The sequence below is a fragment of the Bacillus rossius genome, chromosome 1 (assembly GCF_032445375.1).
Source record: "Bacillus rossius redtenbacheri isolate Brsri chromosome 1, Brsri_v3, whole genome shotgun sequence".
NCBI lineage: Eukaryota > Metazoa > Arthropoda > Insecta > Phasmatodea > Bacillidae > Bacillus > Bacillus rossius.
In genome coordinates this window covers 276,949,748-276,965,906 of record NC_086330.1, presented here as the reverse complement: position 1 = coordinate 276,965,906, position 16,159 = coordinate 276,949,748, and positions in this window count along the sequence as shown.

Here is a 16,159-nt window from a genome sequence, read left to right as displayed (position 1 = left end):
GAAAAGATTACGTAAAATTTTTAGGCTACATTATTTCACAAGGCAAACTCATAATGGATCCCGATAAAGTTTCTCCCATCGTAAACTTTCCTCCTCCTAGGAATGTCAGAGGAGTTCAGAGATTTCTCGGTATAACGGGATATTATTCTCGTTTCATCCCCGATTACGCCGCAGTATGTGGTCCGCTTAATAATTTACGTAAAAAGAATGTTGTTTTTGAGTGGGGCGACGCTCAACAGAAGGCCTTTGACAGTCTTAAGGCCTTGATCTCTTCTCCCCCTGTCTTAGTTCTACCTGATTTTCAACACAGGTTCGCCCTCCAGGTAGATGCGTCAAGCATCGCGGTAGGTGCTGTATTTGGGCATATTGAAAATGATAGGCTGCGCCCTATTGCATATGCCAGTAAAACACTTACTGACGGGGAACGACGTCTGGGTACCTATGAAAAGGAGGCCTTAGCATGTCTGTTTGGCGTCGAGAAATTCGCGTCATATCTCGATTGTCACGAGTTCGATCTTTTTACGGACAATCAAGCGCTCAGTTGGCTGTTTAACCATCCGAACCAGCTCGGTAAACTAGGGCGCTGTGTGTTAAGACTGTCCCGCTTCAAATTCAAACTGCATCATATTAAGGGTAGTGACAACGTTGTGGCAGATGCGCTTTCGCGAATGTTTTCGCCCGATGAATTTGCGACTTGTGTTTCGTCCGCGGATGAAACACAGCCGATATGTGCAGCTGTTTGCAAAATATTTCCGGAATCATTCCTTAGCATTCGTCAGTGTCAGCAGGAGGATCCTTTGTGTGTTCAAATCAAGAAGGATTTGAGTGCCGGTAAAGCCGTGCCATATGTTGAGGAACAGGGTGTTGTTTATTATACCGGGAAAACTGGTAGACAAAGGAAGGCTGTTGTCCCTGCATCCCTACGCCCTATGGTTCTAAAGTATTTTCACGATTCCTTATTGGGTGCACATTTGGGCATCGACAAAACGTTCCGTCGAATTAGTGCACATTTAGCTTGGCCTGAATTGCGAGCTGATGTACAAAAACACGTGCGAACTTGTCGAGATTGTCAAGTCTCGAAACCGCCGCAGTGTGCCAAAGTCGGCTTGTATTGTGCTGATGCTCCTGTTGCCCCCTGGCATGTGCTTCACATTGACATTTTTGGTCCCTTAACACGTTCTAAAAAAGGTAACAATTGTATTTTGGTTATTCTGGACATTTTTTCGAAATTTGTGTTGCTAATCCCCTTAAAGAACATGAAAGCAAACAGTATTGTTAAAGCCTTAAGAGATCAGGTATGGAAATTTTTTGGTGCTCCAGCCATGATCACGTGTGATAACGCACGTTATTTCCGCTCTGTACTGTTCAAAGTCATGTGTTTTCAATGGGCCATTAAGCCTTTTTACAGTAGTCCTTACTGTACCCAGGGAAACCAATCAGAGCGTGTTAATAAAGTGCTTAAGAGCATTCTCACTGCTTTCTACAGGGAAGATCAGTCGCTATGGGACAGCGATCTTGATTTTATAAACGTGGGCCTTAATTCAGCTGTGTATTCCGCTACCCGGTTCCCACCTTCAATTCAGTTTCTAGGTAGGGAGCTTACCCACCCTCTCCTTAACCTGTGGGGACTGCCGCCCCTGGAGGCTGCCTCGGATGACGAGTCACTGGAGGCCGTCCTGGATAGTGTGGCATGCAATCTCACGAAGGCTCGTCAAGCTGTTGCAAATTCATATAATGCTTCCCGGAGGCCTCATGGCTTTGTTGTTGGACAGTTGGTCCTAGTAAAGAATTTTGTGCTGCCTAATTTAGCTGAAAAGGTTAATGTTAAATTAATCCCACCTTGCGTGGGACCTTTCATTATAAATAGGTTTCTTAGTGAGAATACGGTGTTGTTGCACAGTACGTCTGGTTCAAAAAAATTTCGAAAAGCCCACCTTTGGCAATTGAAAATATTTAATACTTAATTAAAGGATTTGCTGTTGTTTTGGCGTGCGCGTCTGGTTGTGTTCTTTTTTTTTTTCAGTTTGGTTTAGTTATCGTTCCTCCCCCCTCCTTCCACGTCGCGGATGCCGGTGCCCTCAAGAGGATCTGCGCAGCTACGGACCTGAGGCTCCTCCGCCTGCCCGCTCCGTCTTGGTCACTGGTGCCCGCCCGCTATGCGCTGCGTCTACGAGGCCGCCCGCCTCTTTCGCTGTTCGAGTCCGTGGATGCGTCCATGCGACTCCGTCATTCGGAGTTCCGCATCAGCATGCTGCTGTGCGGCTCCGCCCTGGCTCGCCCTGAGACGCCTACTTGAGTCGCCGCGGTTGATGGATGCTGTCCCTGGGTGAGCGAGCGACCGGCTGCTTTGACGTGCTGGCGTGCCGGCGTGCTGGCGTGAGATTCCGTTCCACCAGTTGCGAGCTGTGATGCACGCCTCATGCGAGCCTGCAAGATGCACGCATTGGCATCTGAAAGCCCTCGTCCCCTGTGAGCATGCTACCCGCTCGACAGGGGTGCGAGGTGAAGAGTCGATCCTGCCAGGCGCCATCGGCGTCAGCGGTTGTGGGGACGCCTGCAGCGGCTACGTCCGAACTTGTGTCTGTGTGTCGACATACGAGCTTTGGAGCTCGTTGCTACAAATTGTAAAAATGAACTTTCCTGGGACGTCCCTCAAGATCAAGAAAAGTCTTCAGCGCTGAGGATGCTCCTATTGGTCTTTGTATTTGACCTTTGTAATCTTTCAAGAAACTTTGGCCATTATATACGGCGTATAAACCTTGTATGTTAATAACTTTAAACTGACAGTTGACATAAGAGTTCGTCATGAGAATAAACAGTAATGTTATGAAGATAGAGAAGATGGAGAAGGCGGCGGGTACCGTGGCTTAAGGGCAGGGGAGTTGTAGCGATTTGAACTGTGCGCGCCGCATCGGCTTCCAGCACTCCGCTCCCCTGCTCCTTCTCCCTCCTTTCTCCCCCTCCCTAGTGCTTCTATGTCTACTCGTTCACCCCCTCCTCTCGTTGATTGGCGCATGCGCGCGCTGCGGCGCGATGTTATAAATTATAAAAGCTGTGTTTGTTGGTCAGGAGGCCTCTTTCTTGCTTGATTTTTTTCAGGCTCGGTTGTCAGCGGTTGTAGTCTACGAGTATGTAGTCGTTTAGGTCAACTTAGACCTACGTGTGTGTGCGACCTCAGGGGAAACATGTAAGTTGGAATTGAGTTATGTGTGAGGCGGTGGCCCTTGCTTTAATGTAGTCATATATTTGTAATTTGTATTTAAACTTTGCCTAAAATTGTATCGACTTAACAACATCAGTAATTTATTGTTTTGATTTAATTGTTTGAATAAAAATGTCTGTGTACCTGAAACCTTTTACCTTGCTTACCTAACTGCTCCAAACACGTAATCCGCAGTCCTAGCCAGGCTCTGGTCTTCCTTCAATCCCTAATAGGCCCCAACCTATTTCAGGTGGATGAATATCCTGGTTCAGTAAAAAGCAAAGGACAGTGGCCCTGAGCACTGTTGAAGCTGAATATATGGCATTAAGTTTCACAGCTCAAGAAACTTTGTGGCTGAGAAATTTATTCAGCGAACTGCAGCCCAACACCAGTCTCAAACCATCTGTAATTTACTGCGACAACAAGGGAACTATACATTTGGCAAAAAATGACGTAACCAGTCAATCATCCAAGCATATTGACATCAGACACCACTTCATCAGAAAGCAGATCAAAAGCAAAGGCATTTTAATCGAATATTTGCCAACAGACAAAATGATTTCAGATGGACTGACTAAACCACTGTAAAAAGTAAAACATAATATTTTTGTGAAAATGCTGGGTCTTGTAGAGTAATAATTGACCTCGATCTATTGTTTTTTTTTTGCAAACTTATTCATCATTGTTATTACAAGGTTTGTCATGTAATGTCAGTAATGTAAGAAAGATGTCAGTGTTATGTTAACTGAAATATAAATGCAAGGGTTATGTTTGTTGTAAGGAGAAAACGATAATTCAAGGGGAAGTGTTTGAGAATGAATTATCGTCTGTTTGACCTATGAGAAAACATTGTGGTTTTATTATGTTATTGGCTAGACTGGCGACCGGCTTATGTTCTTTTTTGTGTGGGACAGTAAACGTGTTTTATAAGCTCTGCCGACTTTTATTTATATATCCGATATTTGATTACCCATTGAAGAAAACCTTAACTAAAAAGTGTGCATTACAAACCTGCATGAAATGTATAACAAAGAATACCCAAAAACTCAGATTCAATGTGACTGGAAGGTCAAGATTATCATAGATCGAATATTAATGAAGAACAATTAGAGAATGAACAATTGTCATATTCCGCTGTACCTAATAAATGAAATTTTCACCCCATATAGGGTAATGGTGGGTAAGAGTACGCACCTAGTGGATTTTCAGTTACATCGGCAGAAGGAGAGAAGATACAAGTTTCAAAAATTTACACAATATTCTTTATTTCTTTGCAAATCATTGTAGAAAGTATTAATTATTTGTTAATTATTATACACGAATAAAAAATAAAAATTAAAAACATGTCAATTGCGTACTCTTGGCCTACTGGGAGGGTAAGAGTACGCGAGTAGGGGGTTAAGAGTACGCACTAGCATTAATCGTAAACAAATGACCCACAGTCTTCGTAAGCGGAGCAGTCCTCGTGCCACCAGTCCTTGCAGATACCACATTGAATCCAGTTCTCAGAATAAGAATTTCCACATCCTGGGCAATTAACGGAATCTTCATTATCTTCTTTGGAAAGGATCGCATGCGCCGAACTCGTAGATGCGAATCGGTAATCATTTTCAAATTGCACTTCTTTAGGCCTACTTACATTCGATTTCTTCTTTGTGGGATTCATATTCTTCTCACTTGCCTTTTCTGCCTTTTTGAGTGCTCTTTCTGCATTTGCCATCTCTTATTCCTTTTTCTGTCTATCTTTTTCTTCCAAGGCATTTTTGAAAGGTGAATTGGTTATTATTTCGGACTTCTGTGGTGGTCTTTTCCTTTTATGATTTTCAGTTTCTTTTTCTCTTATTCGTGGAAGCGGAAGAATTGAATGAATGCTCATAGTAATTTTGTTTTCATTGTAACTTTCTGAAGGCATAAGATCATCATTTGGTAGGCCTGATGAGTTGCCATTCAGAACACCTGGATTAGCAGGTATAGCTGGTAGACCTTCTGCATTGGGGGGTTGTTTAGCACATGGGTTATCATATTCAGTTGGTAGTCCTTCATTTAGTGGTTGTTCATCATGTCGATTAGCAGACTCAGTTGGTAGTCCTTAGTTTAGTGGTTCTTCACCACGTCGATTAGCAGAATCAGTTGGCTGTTCTTCAATTAGTGGTGTATCAGCACTTGTATTAGAAGATTCCGTTGAAACTTCGTTCAGTGGTCGATCTGTCACTAATGAAGGTGCAATTGGTTCATCAGTTATTACATCGGGATTAAATGGTTCCATTCCCGTAACTTCAAAAGCTTTTTCTGCAAGCTTAACTCTTGCAGTAGCAGTGTAGGCTTCTTATTACTTCTCCTAGATGTTGAACAAGCCATTTCTCGGATCAGTTGCATACGCTTTGAGAGGCGAAAAAAATACTTTATCTAAAGGCTGAATGGCATGGCTTGAGTGAGGAGGAAGAGTCAAAAATGTGATGTGGTTATTTCGGCAGAACAAAACTGCAGAAAGTGAACAATGTGTTGAGTGATTATCTGCTATGAGCAAGATTGGATCTTCTGCTGATGGTTTCACATGATGCACAAAATGTTTCAGCCAGTCGAGAAATAGTTCATATAACCTGTCTCAGTCACGAGACTCAAAGTTCCTTTTCCATATGGTGCCATCCCGTACAAACGATTTACTGGAAACAAAAAATTGGTTGTCTGTAAAGTCGGTTTACGGACGATAGTTTAACGTGACAACGTATTAACAAAACATTGATGAAATGATTGCATACTTTTATGAATAAAATTGAATCATTTTTATTGAATAATCATTATTTTGTATGGATACAAAGAAGGAATGAAATTAAATCTACAATTTAATTGATAAATTTACTTTTTTGCACTCATTAATTCAAATATGTTTATTACTTTAACGAAGAGATTATTTTAACTATAACTTTTATACGTGTTTGCTATTTAACTTCTTCCAATCTGTGTTATTCTGTTAAGGATAGGACGATGATAGGAAAAGTAGGAAACGAATGGGAGTGTTTCAAGTTTAATATGCCTCGAAAAAGTCAAATTGATGGTTGTTCCAATCGAGTGGAAGAGAGATAGATGCGGCGCAAGCGTACAATGAGCGTAACGGGACACAATGTAACGGGACAATTGCGTAACGTGACACTTTTTCGTGCGTGCAGCCGGCGTTCATGATTTATTAGACGTTGTCACGTCAAAAAGAACAAAATATTGCATTTCACTAATGTTATACGAAAAGAAACGTTCTTTAATATGACTGTGCTCTTATTAATTTATGCTACTATTAAATCAAATATAAGATTTACCTACAAAATTGGTGAGGCATAAATCAAAGCCATTTGTATTATACAACATGCAAAAGTTTAAACCTAACTCGCTACATTAATGCTTTTCCTGTTATTCAAAGATAAGCTAGAACTCGCTAGGACAAGAGTACGCACAGGGAGGGTGAGAGTACTATACGCAGTGATCAGATGTTGCGTACTCTTGGCCTCCCGAGCAATGTTTCACAAAACCGTCAACAGAAGCCAGCACTTTAAACAAACAGAAGCTTTGAACACTGCTTGTTGCAAACGAAATGTACTTTACTTTGACATAGGTCTAAACAATAGTTGTGCAACTTAACTTACTTAAAAACCTTACATTAGACATTCTAAAAATTACATACAATAATAGAAAAACTGTAATTTACCTTGTAGTTCGGTAACAAAGAAGAGCACATTGATGACAATACGGTGTCTTCTTCTGCAGTTGTAGACGCACTAAATCGTCATAACGAGAAAAGATTTCAGTGTTGCCAACAGCACGAAATTTCAATGCGTAGGGCAAGTGTACCGAATATGAGACCCATTTTTTAAAATATTTATATTTTGTTATTAAAACCAATATTGGTAGATTTATTTATCTTATGTGATATATTATGTAATGCACTTTTACTTCAAAACAGGATTGAGCACTTGTATTAATACAGAAAATAATTAAACTAAGAAATAAAAAAAAATGCGAAATTTTGTGAAAACAAAAATGTGTTCCTAATATGAGACATCCCCTACATTATGTTACAAATTCCATATTTGTTATCATTTAGTCACTTTTTGCACTTTTGTTTGTTACACATAGGACACACAAAACATGGATCAGCTCCGCAATCTTCATGAGTCCACCCATACACTTGAGGGACTGCCGCCATTTCTCGCCATGTTTGTCCTCTGAGAAAAGGCAGCCGCATAACAAACACTCTGTATCCATCACTTTCAGATCCATCACTTTCATTTGAACTGTCATGCAGCGAAATATTTTCGTCACTGAAGTCCTCAGAATCTACAGCAATGAATGATTTGGTAGTAATCCTTAATTTGTCCGTGTTGCGAGATCTGGTTTGTGTAGGTCTAGCTTCGTTTCCTTTCTGTTTCCCAAGAACCAATTTCTTACGAGCTTCAGCCTTTTTCTTTCTTGCGACATTTTCATCCAAGCTTGTTTTGTATGGGGATGATGTGATAACATTAGCACTGCCACATCTACTGGATGTTTCTTTTGAAGGAAAATTTGGTAGTGGTGAAATATCCACAGGTCTGATAAAGGGCCTAACTACACTGCTGCAACATGGCTGATCTGTCTGCATCGAAGTTTCTCTTGGGTGGCTCTGGTCTTCTCTACAAATGGCTGTATCTGAATTCTCTTGAGCTCCATTTTCTTCTCTAGTTTCTTGGCCATTTAATGATTTAGAGAAAGCACCAAATTCATAATCACGAAATATGTTTCGGTTAAATGGAAACAGGCCTGTTTTATTAAAAGAATTAACAGATTATTCCATTGTTGCTGCTCTTTGGTATGCAGCACTGAAAAGTTTAGCCACTGAAAAGTTTAGCCACTGTAAAGTTTGTAACCACATGATTTGGGTTTCGGCACAGCCAGTCTTCTACTTCTTGAGCATAAGATGTCTTGAGAGGTAACATAAAACCTACGTCCAACGGCTGCATTTTATGAGATGAGTGTGGAGGTAAGCAGATGATCGAAACGTGGTTTTCCCTGGCCTTCTCAGCAGGGCCTACATATCTAACTATATTCTATCAAAAAATTTTAAGATATTTTATATATAATTAAACTTATTAGTTACTGTTCTTACAGCGACAGTATTATTTTTAATCTAAATCACCTAATATGAGACCCTTACTCCTAATATGAGACCCTATCTCAAATTAGGACACGTAAGTGGTCTCATATTAGGCACCTTGTCATGGCCGCTACAAAACACATCAACAAGGCTGAAATTTTAAACTGCCATAGTTCCTTATTTATACACATGGAAGCTTACTTCACGGCTCATAAGAAAGTATGAATGGATAATTAATATAAACGTACCTCTATGTTGATAATAAAGCTGCAAGATGCCACTCACGAAAACTCAAAATGATGAAAATCGTATAAACTGTTATTCTGGATCTCGCGCGCATCAGATAAATGTCTCACTCTATCCGTGGTCGGGAAATGGAGGATTCTAGTAGTTCCAAGAGCGGCTGATAGGTAGCAGCTCTTACTTGTCAAGATAACCAAGGGTCTCATATTAAGGCCGGGTCTCATATTTGGGTCACCTACCCTACTCTTAGCCACCCACGTACTCTTACCCACCGGTACCCTACGACCTCTAGGAAACAAAAAATATATTTTAAACATTAAAAAAAATTGGTTGCTTGTAAAGTCGGTTTACGGACGATAGTTTAACGTGACGTCATAACAAAACATTAATTAAATTATTGATCCAGAAGAAAAGGAAATATCATATTTGGCCTGAGACTGAGACGTAATAGGCTTTTGCAACCAAACCTTTAGGCATTAAAAATATTATATTCTTTGAGGAAGAATTTTTTTTTTTTAATTTGAAACATTTTTATTGAATTATCACTATTGTGTATGGATACAAAGGAGTGAAATGAAATGTACAATTTAATTAATAAATTTACTTTCATTTGCATTCATTAATTCAAATATATTTATTACTATTGAAATGTTGCGTGCGCCGTATTTATTTTTACAAGTACAAAAAAAAAATTTACACTTGCCAGGATTCTAACCGACATCTTTTGGATTGAAAATTTGCGACGCTGACCGCGCGGCCACAAGGCCATACATGTGACGTAATAGTTTCAAATGGTATATATATAGGCTATTTATAAACTTTTTTTTTCAGGGAAGGGGAATAATATTATTTCGTTTTTATAACACGATTTGATAACAAATACGCATCTCAAATACACCAAACTTATTTATAATGTGTTACAATAGTTTTTAAAACATTGTGCAAAAGATCCCGGGTGTAAGTAATTGAATTATTATGTGTAGCCTAAATGTTAAACACCAATGTTGGTTAAAAACGTATTTGAATATTCAACATTACTTTTAAATAACCGTACCGATTGTGCTGAAAATCGGTGGGCGAACGTTAAATTAAGTACATAATATTAATAATTCAAACGACAAAAATATGATTGAAAAGTCAAATCGATGGTTGTTCCAATCGAGTGGAAGAGAGATGCCACGCATGCGTACAATGAGCAAACAGGACACATCCGTAGTGGCAGGGCCGCTGAGAGAATTTGTGGGCCCCTGGGCAGCTGGGGTAGTAGGCCCCCTTCCTTTTTTTTTTTTTGCATACCACTACTACGTACTACGTATACCATAAATATATATGGCATTGTAAAATTGCATCCTTTTTTGAACATACTTAACGATTTCCTAGTTACGCAATAAAAAGAGAGCATTTACATGTATTATCTCAGTGCACTTTTACATTGTTAATCCCATCAAAATACAAATAATAATTAATTTTGATGTATGTATTGCTAAAAAAAACAAAAAAAATCTTAAATGGTAATTAGAAATTGCATTATTATATGAGTGTTTAAAATACGGTAAGTATAATAATTTATTCTGAATATAAATATTATTAAAATAATTTAAAGTAATAATAAATTTTATTACTTCGAAAACATCAAACACACTGAACCACGTTCATTACATTGAAAAATTTGCAATACATATTAATAATTTATACAAATTAATTTAATACCCTTAGTTCGATGCAAAATCATAAATGACATGTATTTTAAATAACAATGATATATATTTTACATCCTACTAAAACACAACAATTCAAATGTCATATACTATATAAAAATGTCTAAATTTAATAACACTTCAAAATGTTTTACAATAGAACAGTCATTACTTCATATTGAATCACTACATTCAGAATAATCATGCACTGTAGTATATTATTTAAAATTTCAAACATATATAATGCATTTAAAAGGATTATGCTACTCAATAATATTGATTTACAATCAATCAAATAGTTCAGAAGTATTCACAACAAATCCGTTTTCCGTGCCTTTTTCAAAGCAAAATCGTTAATTACATCGTCGTAGTTCAATGACCGTGCGAGATCAGACTCTAAGGCAAGCAAGGTGAGCCCACTAATCCTTTCCTGAGACATGGTTGAGTGATGTACATTTTTTATTTCCTTCCTTTTGCTGATCGACCTTTCGGCTTCGGCAACTGTCATGGAAATTGTGCAGAACACTCAAACAGCGATACACACATTTGGAAATAAACTATCCAATTTTAATCTCGGTAGTGTGTTTAAAAGCTGGATTAGTTTCAACTGGTTTGGACCAATATTTGAAACATAAATTGATTTCATATGTTTCATTTCATCAGATATCTCCATGACACCCCCCCCCCCCCTCCCCTCTAGACGGGGCCCATCACAGCATTCTTTACTTCAGAAGGGCGAGTCTAAATGGCATTGACCCCAAGTGGAGGGGTGCATGGGACCAAGCAAACCTATTGTGCTCGTACCTGGCGTTCCCATTTCTGCTACCTACTACGCAAGCATTTTGGTGTGAACTGAATGTTACAAGTACTGACGTCGACCCAGAGGCCACCCTAGCTCCTACAGGCCGTTATGGCGCGTCACCGCCTTCTTCTGTGCGCGGGCGTGTGCGGGAGCCAGTGGTGCCACCTTCATTAAATCAGTGTCCCTCCGACGTAGTTTTTTTTATGTATATTTTCTTTTCTTTCAGCAGGACATAATTTTTATTGTAAAAACTATAATATCATCCATCATGTATAATTTAAATTAGAAGGGTAAATAACATGTATTTTAATATGCACGGGGTGAACAAGTCGCGGGTTCCCGTCCACGAGGACGTGAGATGCTGCACGAGACGCGCGCGGGGAGGGGGTCGGCGCGAGCAGAGGGCAGTCGCGTCTGGAGAACCGCGGAGGAGTGACGTGTCGGCCGCGAGCTCTCGCCAAGACGAGTGAAACGGGTGAGCATAGAGGCCTCCGGGCTTAACGTCAGTGACGCGGGGAATAGATCAGCAACAGTCTTCGAGTCGTGTCAGGCAGTTCGAAACTATGGAGATTAGTATGTAAACTATTGCCAAGGGGTCGCCTTATTGTAAATAGTTTAGTTTTCTTTTTATTAGTGTTTCATAATTTTTTCCTTTCCTCTCGTATGTATGTATATATATATATATCTTTATTCGCTTGTATAGTCATGCATTGCCTAGGATAAAATAGTACCATTGTGTCATGGACGAGACCTCGCCATTTTAATGGGACATTTCAGAAACTGTGTCCGCAGGTAGTGCTTGCCTGAATTCGCTATAGGACAGGAAATCAAAGCCCTGCCGGTTTGGGACAAACGCCATCGGTTAGCGCCGCGACGCCGGCGCCTACTACTTCCCATAGGCGGCCGTGTAAGGGGAAATTCTCGTGTAGTCAGGCCTCACCTAAGAACGGTCGTAGGCGGGAACTGCGATAGCCCCGTGCCAGTGCAAATAGTGGCCAATAAAAAGAGTGAGTGCCACGAAACCCTATGTAGTTTCATTATTAGCAGGCTAGATCCTCTTAACTGCCACGCGGCCCGAAACCCACCCCCAACTGAGCTAGCCCAAGAACCTACACAACCAATAAGGGGATCAGCCCGCTCGACGACAAGTGGCCCCCAACTAGGTGGCAACGCATTCTCAAACTTTCAAATTTTCAAAACTTTCAATTTTTTTTAAAAACTTTCAAACTTTCGAAATTTTGTCTCAAAGGGCGTAATTTGGCAAAGTGCGGGTTGCCAAGAACACGGACAAAGTGGGCGGAAAGGACATCACGGACATTATATGGACTGGAGTAGCGTGCGACGTAGCGCGAGTTGCGTCACGCGAACGGCGCGGGAGCTGCCTGGCGCGGCGGAGCGGCGGAAGCAGGCGGAAGGAGCGGCGCGGGAAAGAGATAAGGAGACGCATCCACGCCGGGATCAGGTTCACGCGGGAGAGAGATAAGGCGGCGCGACCCACGCCGGGCTCGAATTCGCGCGGTATCGCGCTGCGGCTTATCGCGCGCCGAGAGGCGAGTTCGCCGACCGAGCCGAGAAGGATCGGATTACCAAGTGAAGCCGGGTGACGACCGGAAAAATGGAGGGACCGGATGAGACAAAGGCGAGGGTGATGGACACGTGTGTGGGGTGTGGACTTCCGTTCAGGGGGAGACACGGACAGGACCTTTCGTGCGAATGCCCATGGGGACTAGCGGACGTGAAGAGTAGCGGGGAGAGTAATGACAGACAATCGGGGAGTCATTTACCGGGTCACCGCGACGAGGGCGTTAGAGAGCCCATAGGTCATGGTCATCCGAGTATAGTGATGCGAGTGGTCGAGGTGGCTAGCCCATTACCGGAGTTTGCGGGAGAACCGCACGAAGATCCGAGTGCGTTTGTAGCCGCGTGTGTGGACAGGCTTAGGGGAGTGCCACGAAGGGACTGGGTGACGAGAGTGTGTGGCCAGTTACGGGGCCGGGCGGCGAAATGGTGGACGGACACGGGGGACTATCTATCCGAGTGGGGAGAATTCGAGCGAGCACTAGAGAGGCGGTTCAACGGACCACTGGCACGAGCCGAGTGTCAGCGACAACTTTACAGTGTACCACAGGCCGCAGGGGAGAGCGCCGAATCATTTATCTATAGGAAGGTGCGGTTGCACCGGCGAGTGGGGCCGGAGAGAACAGTGAGCGAGGTCATGCCCGTAATATGCGAACAGTTGTTGCCGTCGCTACGCCCTTTTCTGCGACGGGCCGTGGACCTAGAGGTATCCGAGTTCGTGGAGCTGGCCCGGGAGACTGAAATGGACTTGGCAGCAAGTAGGAGGGAACTCTGGGCAAGAGAGTCACGACGGGAGCCTAGGATGACACCAGTGATGTCACAAGAGACTGTGACACCCGAGGACGCAATGACATTGGTCCGATACAGGGGCGGGGCCACACCACAAGGGCAGAGGACGACAGGGGGACCCACACGGGAGACCAGAACACGGTCAGAGGAGCGGAGTACGAATCAGCGGACGAGTGACAACCGTCCACCCAGGTGTCAGTATTGCCGCAGCCCGGAGTATCACTGGCACGCGGAGTGTCCAACCAAGGCGGAGTTGTGGAGGAAGATGGAAAGGGAAGGACGCCATCCGGGAAACGGACAATAGGGGGCAGGGACAGAGTCGGCCACTGCCTCCTAGATACGAACCCGGACAACATGACAGAAAAGACCTCACCGAGCCCGAGAACGAGTCAGCCCAACGACGCCCGCCATGACACCAGCCACAGGGACGAGAGGAACACAGGGACGTCGCCCGCCAAAAGTGACAGCCCCACTGGGCAGCTCGGAAGAGACACGAGGGACCACGGGAACCGCAGCATGGACGCCACAGCAGACGGGGGAGCCAGTAGCAGTCCAACAGCAGGGGACAGGTCACCACCAGAGGAGCAGGGGGCTCCTCCAGCACAGCTGGGACAGCTGGGCACGGACCAGGCGGCGCTGCTCCGGGTGCCAGTGCTCCTGAACGGCCGTCCCGTCCACGCGTTGGTGGACACGGCGGCGACCCACTCTTTTGTCTCCGCCCACCTGGTGCCGGACGAGGACTTGGAGCCACACGAGGACGAGGTGCAACTGGCAACGGAGGGGACAAGCGCGTCCACGTCTGGACGCGCACAGGTAACCATCGGTGTTCGTGACTTATTCAGTCGGACTAGCGCCCTGGTGATGCGTGGACTGCGGGAGGAGTTGATCCTGGGCCTGCCTTGGCTGGTCCAGGAGGACGCCGCCATTGACATCAAGGACAGTAAGTTGCACGTGGGCCGTCAGGGGCGCCGAACGCTGTACGGCATGGGCCGGGCGGGCCCTGTTCCTCCCTCACCACAGATCCAGCTGGCAGACCTCACTCATGACGTGCCACCAAATTACACAGGGTTGTTCGAGGGCGTGTTGTCGCAGCAACCGTTAGTGTTCGCGGCCACAGACATGCTGCGGCGGACAACGGTGACGGAACATGCCATCCCTACAAAGCCACACAGTCCCATATACGTAAAGCCGCGGGAGTTTGGACTCAAAGACCGTCAGGTAGTGCAGGAACAGATAACCGAAATGCTCCAGAACGGAGTAATAGAAGCTAGTGAATCTCCGTACAATAGCCAAATCGTCATGGCTAAGAAGAAGGACGGGACCTTGAGGTTCTGTGTGAACTTCAAACCCGTGAACTCTGTCACCATACCCGCCCCACCACCACTGATAAACATTGCAGACGCGTTGGCAGGCTTGGGGGACGCCCGTATATTTACGTCACTTGATCTAAGGTCCGGGTATTGGCAAGTCCCCGTCAGGCAGGAAGACCGTCCTAAGACCGCGTTTACGGCCCCGGACGGACGCAGGTTTCAGTTCCGAGCCATGCCGTTCGGGCTGATGGACGCCCCCTCGACATTCCAGGCCATGATGGTCCGCGTCCTGGATGGGTTCGTGGGCGACTTCGTCACGGCCTATCTGGACGACGTGATCGTCTGGTCACGGACGTGGGAGGACCATGCGCATCACCTGGCATTGGTCCTCGAACGGCTGGCCAGACACGGGCTGACCTGCGCCCCGCACAAGTGCCATATCGGGGCAACGGAGATCAGATTCCTGGGGCATGTCGTCAGTGAGAAGGGGTGCCGCCCTCTCCCGGAGCACCTGGACCTGATCGCGTCCAAGGCGGCTCCACAGACGAGAAAACAGCTGCAAAGACTCATGGGGCTCCTGAACTGGCTGCGGTCCTTCATACCGGACTTCGCAGCGGTGACGGCCCCCATGACGGACTTGCTATCCCCCAAAACAAAATACAGGTGGACCGCGGAGGCCGACCGCGCCCTGGCTACTGTCAAGCGCTTGTTCAAGGACAGTCACACCCTCGCACGGCTGGTGCCGGGCGAACCCCTGTACCTACAAACGGACGCGAGTCAAGTAGGTATGGGGGCCGTGTTGTACCAGGTCGGACCCAATGGCGAGCGACGCGTGATGGAGTATTCCAGTGCCAAATTCGGGCCGGCCGCCCGGAACTACGATGTGAATGAACAGGAGTGCTTGGCAGTGGTGTGGGCTGTCAAGCGGTACCAACACCATCTGGAAGGGCGGGAGTTTACTCTTAGGACGGACAATCAGTGTTTAAAATGGTTGAACTCGATGCAAGGGAGGAAGAGTAAATTTACCCGGTGGGCTGTGACCCTCCAAAACTTTGCATTCACAGTGGAACACGTGCCAGGGAGGACTAACCAACTTGCCGATGAATTGTCACGACATCCTAACCCAGAGGACATCTTTGAGGACGAGGGCACGTGGGACGATCTGCTTCCTCCGTCAGGGCGCGCACCCGTCACGGGAGACCAGATGGGGCCCGCGGCATTGTACGCGGTAACACAGGAGGAACCAGTCACTGAACCCGAGGCAGTGGACACTCTCTCCCAGCTGATTAGCGCCGTGCAGCGGGTTCAGCGGGGGGACGACGTCTCGAAGGCCGCCGTGGAGGCGTGCGGGAACCAGGTGGTACCGGATCAGCGCTGCGTGGACGGGGTCCTGCAGACGCGGGTGCCGGGAGGTGGGGA